Genomic DNA, 13,616 nt, shown 5'->3' with positions numbered 1-13,616 from the left:
AAAAACAGCTACAAGTCTGGGGTCACGTGACATGGACAAAGGGAGTTATTACAAAGGAGGTTCACTTAGTTTCCTCTTACTGAGCAAACCAGAGCTGTATTGTGCGGGTCCGTCACGCTGCTGTCACGTTTGTAATGTTTGATGTGTATTGTGTGATTATGTTCAGTTTGAAATGTGTGATGTGTACACTGTACGTAGGATGTGCGAGTTGAAAGTGAGACCCCTTCCGGTGAAAAATGGTTTTTTAAATAAGCGACTGTATTAATAAAGTAATAAATACATTTATTATTTATTGGAAAACTTCTATAATAAATAAACTTTAGAATGACAGATGGCACGATGGTTGAAGAAGTTGGTGGAGATTTCGCAAAGTAAGATTCATTCAAGCAATTTCAACGAATCATAATTTCTTTGAGGGAATTATAAAGGGAATTAAAAAGTAAACCAAGAGGCTTAAAAATGATTTAATGTGCTTCTTCAAATTCCAAGAGACAGTTCACAAGAGGATATTATGAGGCTCAAACGTATTGGCCCTCATTTCTTCAGCCAAGCGATGTTTACCTGGAGTTGATTGAACGTCCCTAAAATATTGAACCGTCTAATCCTGCTACACTCAACAACATGATAATGTATATTGTACACAGTACATGCATAATACATTAGACATTTATTTATGTTTTTTTGTTACTTAAACATATAATATATTTATTGACCAATCACCAAACGTGAATTAAATTTTTCCTTTCGTCGATACATTTATTTTCTTCGAATCAAGAAGCAAGACACGTTATAGGCCACAGTCCACACATAGGCTTCTCCGGATCACTTATCAGGTGGTTAAATACAAATTCAAAATGGGACGACGAACAACTAGTACGTGCATAAAAGTGGATCGAATTTTATACCAAATTTATTTGCTTTCTCGGGAAATGTTTGATGTTTCCTTCGATGCCGACAAATCAGTCAGAGATCTATAACTAAGCTGATAAATAACCTTTTAAAGGCGACAGTAGGAAAGTTTACAGGCAAATATGAGATCATTAGAAAACATAAATATAACGCAAGGCACTTGTATCAACAATGAACGATGCAGAACTTACCATAATCTAGGGTGAAATCGGCTATCGGGAGTTTCTTGTAATTCAAATTGCGGAATTTAAGGACAATTTTCCCTAATGTATCACTACTCTGTCTACGGAGACTTTTCCTTGACAGCCTTTGCTTTCTTTCTTGAACCGCCGAACGCAACATTTGGTATGAGGAGCTGTTTTGTTTCTAATGAATCGGTACAGCAGGGACAGTCGCGAAGACTCCACTAAACCAAATCTTCCAAAGTAGAATTCTCACTTGTAGATTCTTGTTCAAAAACTAAAAAGGCAAATTGAACGGAGGGGTGGTCGCATAATCGGTTTCAACAGCCATCAAGATGAGCACGGGCCATCGATGTGGAACAAACAACCATCTATCCCCATACAAATGGATACTAAAGTCACTATTAAGGATCGTACATTCAATGTGGACGCGTGTAGCAACACTTGGTGCCATATTTTGATATCGCCAGACACGGTTAAAAATGATCGAAACGCGCTTTCTTACACGCGTGATTCGTTGACACTAAATGCGCGGCACTTTTGGCACGTGTACTCATTTTTAAATGGTAATTGTTATCTCTGATCTGTTTTGGCATCATTCGTTGTGCACGAACTTACTCCCATGTTACTCCTAGCTATGTCTACTGCCTTGTGTTTTTGTGACTACTGTGTCAGGAGCATAGTGCCGTTCGAAAGCTCAGTGCCGTATATGTTAATTTATTTTATGCATAATTACATTGACCTGCAAATTCGGGCCAAGTAGTCCATACTCATAGATAAACGGTAGACTAGGCTTCATCAAAAGTCCAAAATTCAGCTAAATACCAGCTATTCACCAGCAGCACATTCCCATTTTTATCATAATGGGCTTCTTATTTCCAGTAAACTATCGATGAAATTCAGAATTGGAATTTTAAATGTAATATAGTTGCTCCAAATTGTAATTTTATGTCCTCCCTCCCGCTCCCATAGCATTTAATAAAGGCCAGACACAAAACGAACCTTTCCTTCGCCTCAATGAGCCGTGAAGTGTTCTAGAGAGGAAACCCTGCCCTGGCGGCTCCTCTTCCACACTCTCTTTCCTTTGTGACGACTCTTCCACGGAACCCTCCTTTTTCTTAACTGTATCGAGTCCCTCGCTGAACCAGAGGTTTGAGGTAACATAGTTTCGTCTTCTGAAACTTCCTTTGTTCATTCTGAACACAAAACACAGATATGAGCAATATTTTGTATTATATCAAACTTATTATTATGGCTTATCAATTTTGATATTTATTCAACCATGCATAAATTTCATCAAAAGTTAATCATAACAGAATCTATATTCGCCTCAATGTGGATATAGACTTTTCGTCAGCCATATACTTTTAGGTCCAGGTAAATTTGCACCTTGCGGCTATTATAATTGTCCGCCTTTTACCTTGCACAACCTACTATAGCCTTGCAAGATAGGGTGGCGGTTTTTCTTTGTTAATTTAAACTTACAACTAAATCAAAAACTAGTTTTCTCACAACAACAACACACACACAAAACAAGCTGTAGAAGTATATGATAATACAAGTGAATCATACACACGTGTACTACACTACTACAACACTATACAAGCTGTGCAGTGCTGCTGTGCAGTGCAGCAGGAAATCAAGCTGGCTGCAAGCAGCAGAGAGAACTGTGCTATAACCACAAGGTACTACACTGCTAGTACAGTAGGTACTAAGCGTGCTAATATTGGTAAACTTGGTACCCCGCATAGCTGCTTCCGCAACAGGCAACCTCTGTCGACCGCTGTATATATTGGGACAACTTCTTTCTCTACAGGTGATTCCCTTCAACGCCACGTATTATGAGCAAGATGTTTAATAATCGAGTATTGTACAGTGTGTGGGGGTAATATGCATGATATTAAAAACATGATGGAAGCTCATCACGGGATTGTTCATCTGATGGCAGTCTCTCATTTGTTATGAGAGTCATAACAAAGTAGTTTTATCTTGATTATTAATATCAGGCAGTTATGTAGGGTCAGGATCTTAAGAGAGTCACAACAAAGTGGCTACCTTATCGGACATAATTGTCACGGACAAGTTGTTGGGACACACACACATTAAAATTAATGGAAATAATTACCGGGCTTTATTATTCACGGACCTAATGCCACAGACATTATTTTCACGGACATAATTATTCACGCTAAGGTCTTCAGCGTGAAAGTAATGCCCGTGATGATTAGGAGATTTGTTAACTTTAAGAATTAGGAGATGACATGCGTTATTAATTAACTCGTATGACTATGAGATCCAAATAAGTAATAAGTATAAACTATAATTAGCTATCCATTTAATAGAATATACGAAGAGGAGAGAGATTTGCAATTTGCATGTAACTTTTAACTTCGGAATGACACAATCCGAAGAAAATAATCGCAAAGATTAAAAAGTAATAGTTGATAATATGTTAATTCAGGATGATCATGATGTATCAGGTATTTTTTCAAAAATGCCATTGAACATTGCAGAGTGCTCTGCGGCGGCTTTGTTTTCTTTAATCGCAATGTAGAAGTGGAGTTGAGACACAGTTTTAAAGCTGCAGAGGTTAAATACCAACAATAGACACAGAACACTGTACGTACATTCACCCAAAACTTAGATTTATCTCAATTTAGCAGAGTTTGGATACAGATTACAGCAGCAATAGTTGTAGCCAATAAGCTTATGATTTACGAAGTATCCATCCCAGTATTTACCGTGGAATCCACTGTGAAAGCAACGACGAATTTCACCGTTGAGGGGCCTACTTAATTGCGAGGAAGCGAAAGGAAGGAAAAGGTAGACAGAGAATTAAGCTGCAGATCTAAGCAATCGTACATTTATGAGTCACTGCATTAAAGGATCACAAAATTTAGAATACATTATTCAATTAAGATTAAATTTGGATGCATTAGCCTAATAAAATGTATTCTATATTAATACAGGAACTTACAAATACAATGACACATTAATATAATAATATATAATATAACTCAGTAAAGTATACTTCTTAGCTTCAATGTTAGGTAAGCACTGTTGAAGTTTCTGTTTTCATGATAATTTCGCAGTCTATACCAGGTTTTTCTATACGGTGCACTTTCGTTACCCCTGGGCAGTTGCCAGCCAGCTATAGAGAGGTTTTACTGTTGCTCTATTTGAGATATCCTGAAAATTCACTTATTTGTCGAACAATGTAAGACTAAGATCAACATTCTGCACACGTACCAACAAATACGACAATTCACAGTTTCTGCTTTACCACAAGTTAAAATTAATGTACATGAACAAAAAGTGCCATCTTCAGTTAATGGTCGAGAGATTTACGGACTCAAACAGCAGGCAATTTTTCAAATAAAGTCATAATACTCAATGAAAGTTTTCAATTTTACAATTTTACGTTTTGTCGGAGTCGGACACTTAGATTAACAAAAAAAGTTAATATTTTTACCAAAACCCAAGAAATAGAATTGTGCAGAGTGGATCGTGAGTGAAGTGTCCCTCCTTACAAGCAAAAAGAAATGATATTAACTCAAATTACCTTACCAAACGACACCAAGAATGAAATCCGTCGCTTACGTTTCACATTCAAACTGTTTTACCGGGTGTTTAGCCCTCAGATTAAACCCTTCTTTGAGTCTCCTGTGATCTGAGTGTATTTCAACCAATATGCCATTACTGCAAGCCTGATGTGTTTGCTCCATTATATACTGATTCTATGATAACATCAAGTTCAATTCCCGTCAGTTGACTGACACCTCTAGTATGACAATCTGCCCGGATTGGTCATTATTAACTACTTGATCATTTCCCGTCTGAAATTCGTCAAGATTTCCTTCACTTAATTGATTTGTAGTTAGATCACTGCTCCAAGTTTTACAAGCTAGTTGGTTCAAATAGATGGTATCTGGACATAATTTGCTTTTATCGCCTGGTATTGCAATAATTGATCCAGCATGACTTGATACTGAAACATTTACTCCCGTATCTCCAGGGATCGTTATGACAGCATTGTCCTGACAAAGGTCTCTATCTGAGGTTTCTGAGTCAGACGGAATAATGAGTGTAGGGGAGTTGGGAGTGAGTGCGTCTTTGCTGGTTACACTGTCCGCTGAGTTGGTACAGTTGTTGCTATCAGCTCCCATTTTTAACGCTCCTAAATGGGAAAGGTTACTAAGTTCAAAGGATTGATATAATGTTATATTGTAGCTCTATATTGAAATTTCGTTGTAACTTTCGGTTTCACTCGGGTTATAAAGCCAGCTTATTCCTGTGTTCGTGTCATAAATCCTCCGCCCCAGCAGAAATAATTCTAACCTAGGTGAGGTCTAACAATACAGGTATCCACGTTAGTTTCTTTAGTGTTTGTTCTGTTATACAGCATGTTTCTAGCGGCTTGTCTCAGTTTCTGTGATAACCCACTTCCCCTTTCTCTCATCTCTGTTCCGAACACTGGAGGAGGATTCAGTCAATAGCGTGGTTGTGAAGATTAACTACCAACTTTGGATATTATTCCTGGTGCAATTCTGCATTTCTACCTTACACGAAGCACTGTATAGTGACACAGAAAATCAACATTTGCGCTTTTTAGCACTTGTAGCCAACATGTTGGGGAGCTGCCAACCTAAATTACTGACCAGATGCAGAAACGTTACTGCGAGGTAATCCCCTTTTGCTGTAGAGCAGTTTGGTGGGGTGTTGATCCTTTGTAAGTAGTTCACTAACTCTCTTTTTGTACTGTCGTCTTGCAACCCCTCTTGTGAACACTCTGCCAAAGTACATATATAGATAAGAGTATAGACAATAGATATTGATAACAACCAAGTCCTTAGGTATTGATAACAATTGCCAAGTATTGATAACAACTTGTGTTAGTATATGAGGTTAATCTTTAATATCCCTAACATGTCTAACATCCGCATGAACTGTAAAAAAATGAAATGTACTGCACACACCTGGGTCCTGGATATCATTATGAAAAACATCGTCCACAGTACAGAACGTTATCTTTACACTGTGTCTCAGTTAGATACAACAAATTGATACAACAATTCGAAAGGAGACTTGTCATCTACTCCCCAGATCGTGTTTAATTAATTGCAGAACAACTTGCCTGGTGTAGTAAATGATGGGATTAGCAGCACTGTTCAAGTAGACCATTATCAGTACCTTTACACTTAACATGTACGACCAACCATTCACAGTAAACGCATTTGTAAACGTATCTGGTGGAATAGCCTGCAATAACACAACATTAGAGACGTTGTCACTTTGTCAATTGTCATGCCCTGCATCATAATTCTTTGCGAATCGATGTTAATTTATTTTTACAATATTTGTAGTCCATCAATTCCGGGCACAAATTTAAAAAATAATATCAATGATGCAAAAGTATAAAGCTGTTACCTCGATGATATTTAAGAAGAACAGAGCTGAGTTGATCCACCAAGGTAGATAACAAAACGTGAACAAACCAAGAATTATCCCTGAGATAGATATAGAGTGATCAAATAATTTTAAAATCATTAAACTCAGAAGGTAGCTCGAAATGTATCATAATTTTCTTCTGAAATTCAGTTTACTTAATTTCCAGGTGTCAACATGGTGAAATGGTGATAACAACGATAACGGTCCTTGGTTAGTTTTTAGTACCCGTAGTAACAGCAGCAGAGCGTTTTGTCCTCATCTGTTCCTGTTTAAGACTGAGCTCGGCGTGGAAACTGCTGGAACTCCACGTGTTCTCGTCTCTTGAAGGAAGTCTGGCGTCTCTCCTGGAGTTTTATGTGGGTAAACATAAAAACAATATTATTGGGACGTTTTTAAGGATACATTTTATTGACGTGAAAGAAAAAGGAGAGGGAGATTGGAGCTGGAAATTTGATAATGTAACATGCTGTAATTTTAAAGTTTTAAACGACACATTTCATGAAAGTTGTTTTTAATCCTGAATTTGAGACATATTCTCGTACCTCAAAGACAGCAACACAGCGAGAGTGCAGGTAGTTACAATGATCCCAGGCACTAAGAAGGGAATGAGAGAGGTTCCTACATAGATCAGACCCGTCTGTAGTATTGTAGAGTTCTTGATCAGCATCCCTGGGGGTGAAATTATAGTTTTAGCGGCCCTGACTCTTGAGGGATTAAGTAATAGTTGTAGCCCTTAAGGGGTTAAATAATAGTTGCAGCTCTGAGGGGCGAAGTAATAGCTGCATACTCTGTAGCCCAGAGGGGTACAGTAACAGTTGTTGCGCTAAAGGATGAAGTAGTAGTTGGAGCCCTGAGGGGTTAAGTAATAGTTGTAGCGGCCCTGAGGGGTGAAATTGTAAAATATCTAACAAGGGTCGTGAATTATTTTTGGATATTAAAAAGTTTGGAAATGATGATATAATCATATAATCTTGACCCTGACTAGTGACTACAGTTTTTTTTACACAAAGTTTACACTTCAATCGAGAGGTTATCTCTTAAGCTTAAAACTAACGCACCTTCATCGTAGTAGCAAGTAGGGATAAAAACTTTATAGTGGTACGGGGTTTTGAAGAAGTAAGGAAAGAATGCTAAGAAGAAGGCAATGGTCCAAGCCCCCACCAACATGCCTGTAAAAAGATATCAAAGATATTTAAACATTGGAAGGGTTTTTTTAAATAGTTCCATGCGTTATTTGTTACGTTGCGTGGCAGTTTAACTTTAAGAAAGCTCGTACAAATATCTTTCACCGAGAGCTTTGCTATTAAATCAGTTGATTGAGATGAAACAAACAAAACCATATTTTAATCTGTATAACTACCTTTAATTCTAGCTTTACCCAGTAACTGTCTAGTGCACATAGGTTTATACACCGCTACAAACCGTGACACACTCAGAACAGTGACTATGAACATGGAGGCTCGTGCCATGCCAGAGTGTAGAACTCCTGTTAGATTACAGAGTACAGCCCACAGGGTGGGGTCCATGCAGGGGACACGGTGCTGGTTCAGATAGATCACCGCTGCAGGGAGATGAATTTAACTGTTTTTTGTTGAGTAATTACCTAGATAGAGAACTTTTATGTGCGCATTTAATTATTCTAGATAGTCTAGGAGAACTTAGAACTTATTTCTCGAAGTAGAACTAATAGTTCTTATACTAATAGTTCTATATACTAATATACGCGCTAATCAAGTTTTGAAAATACAGAAATCTGAGCTGCACTAAATCTGAAGAGATACAGTGCATTATTATTGGCTTAATTATTTGCATAATAATTTGCATAATTTGCACTAGATATACCAGATAGAGGAGTGGAGAAGATGCTAGTGATAAGATCAGATACTGCCATGTGGAGGAATATTATGAGAGTAACGTTCTTCTTCCTGCTTCTTCTAATGTAGTGCACTGCAATGGTAACATTATGTGCGAAAGTTTCTTAGATACTATCACTGAGTTGTGATTTGTGGGGCTATATAAGGGGTCGTTCACATATTACGTAATCAGCCGAAGGGGAAGGGGGGTTTCCAAATGATTACGCTAGTGTAATTTTGACACAATGTAGCTATGAGTAAAACTGATTACGGAGGGGGAGGGGGGTGGTTAAAAATTGGCCAAAAAGTGATTACATAATATGTGAACGACCCCTAAGCATGCTGACACAGTTAGTTTTCTTACTGATTACAACCTTTCTGAAATCCTGGATATCCCATCTAAAGGATTTGGACAAAGTACATAGTACAGTTTAAGCTAAAACAAGGTAAGAACAGTAAGATCAGTGTAGCGACATACCAGCAGCGCTGTTACCCGTAACCCCCACAACAGTGAACACCACACACAACACACCAAACAGTATGTCTACAGAAGGGATTGTAAACTGGTTCTCCTGTAAATAGGAAATATGTGGCTAAATATTGCTATATATTGCTATATATTGCTATGTATTGCTATATATTATATTGCTACATATTATATTGCTATATATTGCTATATAATATATTGCTTTCTGTAGATTTCTTATAAGATTGACTATCAATTCGTTTCGGCGGTTGGAGATAAGTCTTACTTACGAAATATTATGGTAATCAGACCAACTTTCAATTTTCAAATAACATAGAAATTTGGTAAAGTATACGATTCACAGAGCCATAGTTTTACCAACCTTGCAGAAGTCCATTTTTTCGGATAAAATGTTTTCGAGGTTCTGAGTTGAGTTAAATGTTGTTGCCAAGGTATTTTGTTTACAGGGATTCTTTTTGTCCATTTTTAATCTTAATAATCATTTTTATCGAAAAAAGTAAATTTTAAAAATCTTCACTCATTCACTTTCGACAAAAACACTATACTTCAAGAATATATTAAAGTTAAAAGCCATTTCAGACGCAAATAAAATAGCATCGAAGAGAATTACTTTTACTACCGAAATATGCCAATATGGTCCTCCTATACACGCGTCAACGTGGCTCGTCTACCAAACCAAACTAGAAATATGCCATCACAAAATCAGATATTGATCTATTAGTGTTGGTCATTATCTTATTACAGACCCTCATCGAACTTTCCCTATGATAACATATGGTGCGTGATTGAAACAAATGATTCAAACTAATACATGATAATTTTAAGCAATGCTCTACGAACACAGGAGTAAAACCGACAATCAAAGAAGTAATGTTTGGACAAAAACCAAATGAAGTTGACAGATCCAGCTCCTGAACAATGTGAACGCAGTCAGGGATATCACGCGATCTGAGCACGGGTGTTGGACAGATGGTAGGTTAGCCTAACGTATAAGCCAGCTTCATCAGTGTATATAAAGGAACCAGAGGGAGGGGGGGACCAGGCTGAGCTTCAAGATAACTGTTATGTATAATCTAAAACCTACAACAAAACGAGTTTACACCCCCCTGGTCACAGTATACAAGATAAGAACACCTGGAGACTCGCTAGAAAATCTATTGACTTGTCAGTCACCTGCACGTCGGTTAAAATGAGAAGTCACAACTTTTTGATGACGTCACACTTGACACTGATGACGTCATAACACGTGCCATTATGAACTGAGACCTGGCTGTAATTGCAAAGACTTGTATCAGCTCCAATCAATAGTGTTGATCGTAAGGACGGCTAATACCGATACTGGTCACTGGATCCTAGCTCGAAGTTTTAAAAGCCATGTGGCCTGGTAATTAAATTGGACATAACTCACTAGCTGAAGTAGCTCTGATACATCGGATTAGAACCTGTAAGACTGGCCTCCAGCTCGCAATTTTTGAGATTCTAGCAAATCGAGGATGTTCAAAGGGTGCAGGATAATTAGCTCGACAAAATACCGATGGAAACTATTTCGTAGGCCCTAAAATGACTCCTCCAGATCCAGTCTTAACCTTAAATTGGACATAACTCACTAGCTGAAGTAGCTCTGATACATCGGATTAGAACCTGTAAGACTGGCCTCCAGCTCGCAATTTTTGAGATTCTAGCAAATCGAGGATTTTCAAAGGGTGCAGGATAATTAGCTCGACAAAATACCGATGGAAATTATTTCGTAGGCCCTAAAATGACTCCTCCAGATCCAGTCTTAAGCATTTATTTTTAAATGTAATAGTGATTATTCTGTATTCAACTAGCTTACAGCACCAATAAATCAAATTCCTGTACCGCTGTCTCCATGCTCCAGTGATCAATGAGTCCCCTAGCCAAAAGCAATACTCCATGTCCATGGCTAAAAGTGTGGTAATTACAGCCAGATTTCTGTTTTGAATTTCAAAAGGAAATCTACTAAATGATTGATAAATCCCAGCACCGGCCAAAAATCCCGGCACCGGCCGAAATTGGCGCCAGGACGCGACCGAGAGATGGCCAAAATTCTGCACCCAGTCGATCACTGGCTGTCAGTTGTCAAAATAAACTTTAACACCTCCCTGCTTGTACCTACATCTATTTTTGAACTTTCAAGATCCATAAAATGGATAAACCAATAGTGCCATGAGAACTGAGAAGTGCTTCTTTTGAGTGTCGATCGAACCGAACGATGATACTATTTGAACCTAATTCGTTGACCAGAACAGAGACAGAGAGAGAACCTAATTCACAATTCGAAACCCAACGACTAATCGGTGACATTGCAACGGTCTATTAAGTTCTACACCACTGTTTCCTAGCCCCTGCAACGTCAGAGATATCATATCACCATAGAAAATAGCACATTATATTGAGTAATGAAGACTGTCAGGATGTTCAAAAAGTTTTCGATCAGTGTCAAATTCAGATCGGTAGCAGCTGGTCGAGCTGTTCTCGATATGGTGGTGATGATTCTCGGGCTTTCGGCGTTTTAAACGGTGCAAATCGTAAGGGCTGTCATGAAATATGTTGAGGGCTATAAGAGTTGGAACTTAATGTTGGGTCTGTTCAGGTTTTTTTTGTCGTTATGGTTACGATTAAAGACACCTACTATTATTCACATTTTATGGTTCATCCCTATGGTCTCCCTAAACTCAAATAGTGAGCATTGAATATGAAGTTACCAAATTAATCTTAAATCACTGACATGACGCTGTAACCTATTGTCCAATTCTTTGAAATTTAAAGACAAATAGTGCAGTTAAGTTTTGCAAGGAAACAATGAGGTTCGGATTTTTTAAAAAGCATTCTGTTAGCCCATTTCCCAACCACAGGGTGACAACACAAACATCACAGCCATATCATTAATCAAGGTGGTATTTTCAGGTTGATATTGGTACGTTATCAAGGTAAGGTTAACTGTTGCTTTGTCTCCTATCAGAGACAGAGAGAGAGGGAGAGACTAGAGAGAGAGGGAGACAGAGAGACAGAGAGAGAGGGAGAGAGCTGGGTTAGTGGAGAGCTTGCGGCCGGTTTGTTTTAATTTCCTAATTACAACTCATGGCTTCACCAGAATGTTCATCCAATTTCATAACAGTTTGCTTGTAAGTAACGTAGGAACTAGCTTGACCAGGAGTTGTGATTAATACTGTTAGTATATTGGTGACACAATTTGTTACTTTTGATATTACGATGTATGTATTCCGATAAAAAGAGGCCTTAGGTTGACGAATAAGATGATCTTAAAGCCGAGATAGCATCATTATCATACAATAGAAGTAAACGGAATGGCAAGATGTTATTTCGTTCCAATTGAATGTAGAGCAATTAAATAAAAGAGAAACTAATGCTGGTTAAAGTGCGGCTGGTTAAACTTAAAGTGTTATGCGGCTGCCAGAGAGATTCTGAGTGTGTGGGAGCGGCTGGTGCCAGCTAATTTAATCATCTCTGACAGGATTAATTGGAAAATACAATAACCTTCTTGTTAACAAAATGTAGACCGAGATGATACCATCATATGCTAGTGACAATTATATTAAGTTATTATGAGCCCGATTTTAAATCTTATGAAGACATTTTGTTACTGTAAAATGTGGCACAGTGCATTTTATCACACCACTTCACCGAATTTCACTGCACTTTACTGCACTTTACTGCTCACTGGAAATTGACTGTATGATTCGTGACAGATAACTATTATTACGTAAAAATGATCTGCCAGATTTTTCATAAAATTATCAGCCGTAACTAAAATTTGATTCCAGGCAATTTATCCAACAATTTACTACATAACTGCATGGAATGAGTGCAATTACTTCAATGTCGAGTCTTTTTAAAGTTGGTACTGTTAAAGCTCATGATGTGTGGAGGTTCTGGAAACAAATAACTTAATCGGTTTCAGATGTGGTTCCACTATCTTTCATTTACATTCAACAGTTTCATTACATGTACGTTCCTCAGTCGATCCTCTGACCGTGCCCAACATGAATTCCTTCCGTTATCATCCCAACAAGCTGTTATAATCGCTTGGAGCTGTCATTAATCAGTGCAGGCTGCTGCAAAATATGTTGCAAAATCAAATTATTTGAGATGATTTGGAAGATTTCTTCAACTTCAGGATCCGGGGTTAATTTCCAGTGTGATTCAGATCATGATATATTACAAAATTAGTGTATAGATTAGTACTGGTACAGATTAAATACAGCAGACCGATTATAATATACGGAGATAATCATTAACTTTTTCAAATGGATATTGAATAATACTGCCAATTATTACTCATGAGATATTAAAAATGTCGAAATAAGTCAGACTGCATCGCTCTGCTAAAATGGCGACATTCATGAAATCGTTATTATTTCCATTGTATAAATGATATTCATATAAAGATTTTGATAAACTTTAAAATGTACCGTACATGCGTGCCACTAAGAAGCTCTCATACATGAAGACTATAAAAATCAAAGTATTAACATATATGGAATATGTTTAAGATGGCATCTAGAAATAATATTACATCTCTAATGGGCCGTCAAATCTTCCCTTCATCTCTTAGACGCGACGAACTTAATCAATGCGATTAAAAAAGCCTCCCCCAATCAGACCAACCCCCAAATCTTGAACAACCAATCCACAGCTTGTATCCCTTCCCGGTTAAAAAGTTAATCACAATCATCACGCCACCTTGTAATGATC

This window comes from Bolinopsis microptera, chromosome 4 (assembly GCF_026151205.1).
Source record: "Bolinopsis microptera isolate Bmic1 chromosome 4, MBARI_Bmic_1.0, whole genome shotgun sequence".
Classification (NCBI taxonomy): Eukaryota; Metazoa; Ctenophora; class Tentaculata; order Lobata; family Bolinopsidae; genus Bolinopsis; species Bolinopsis microptera.
This window is presented reverse-complemented; position numbering follows the sequence as displayed.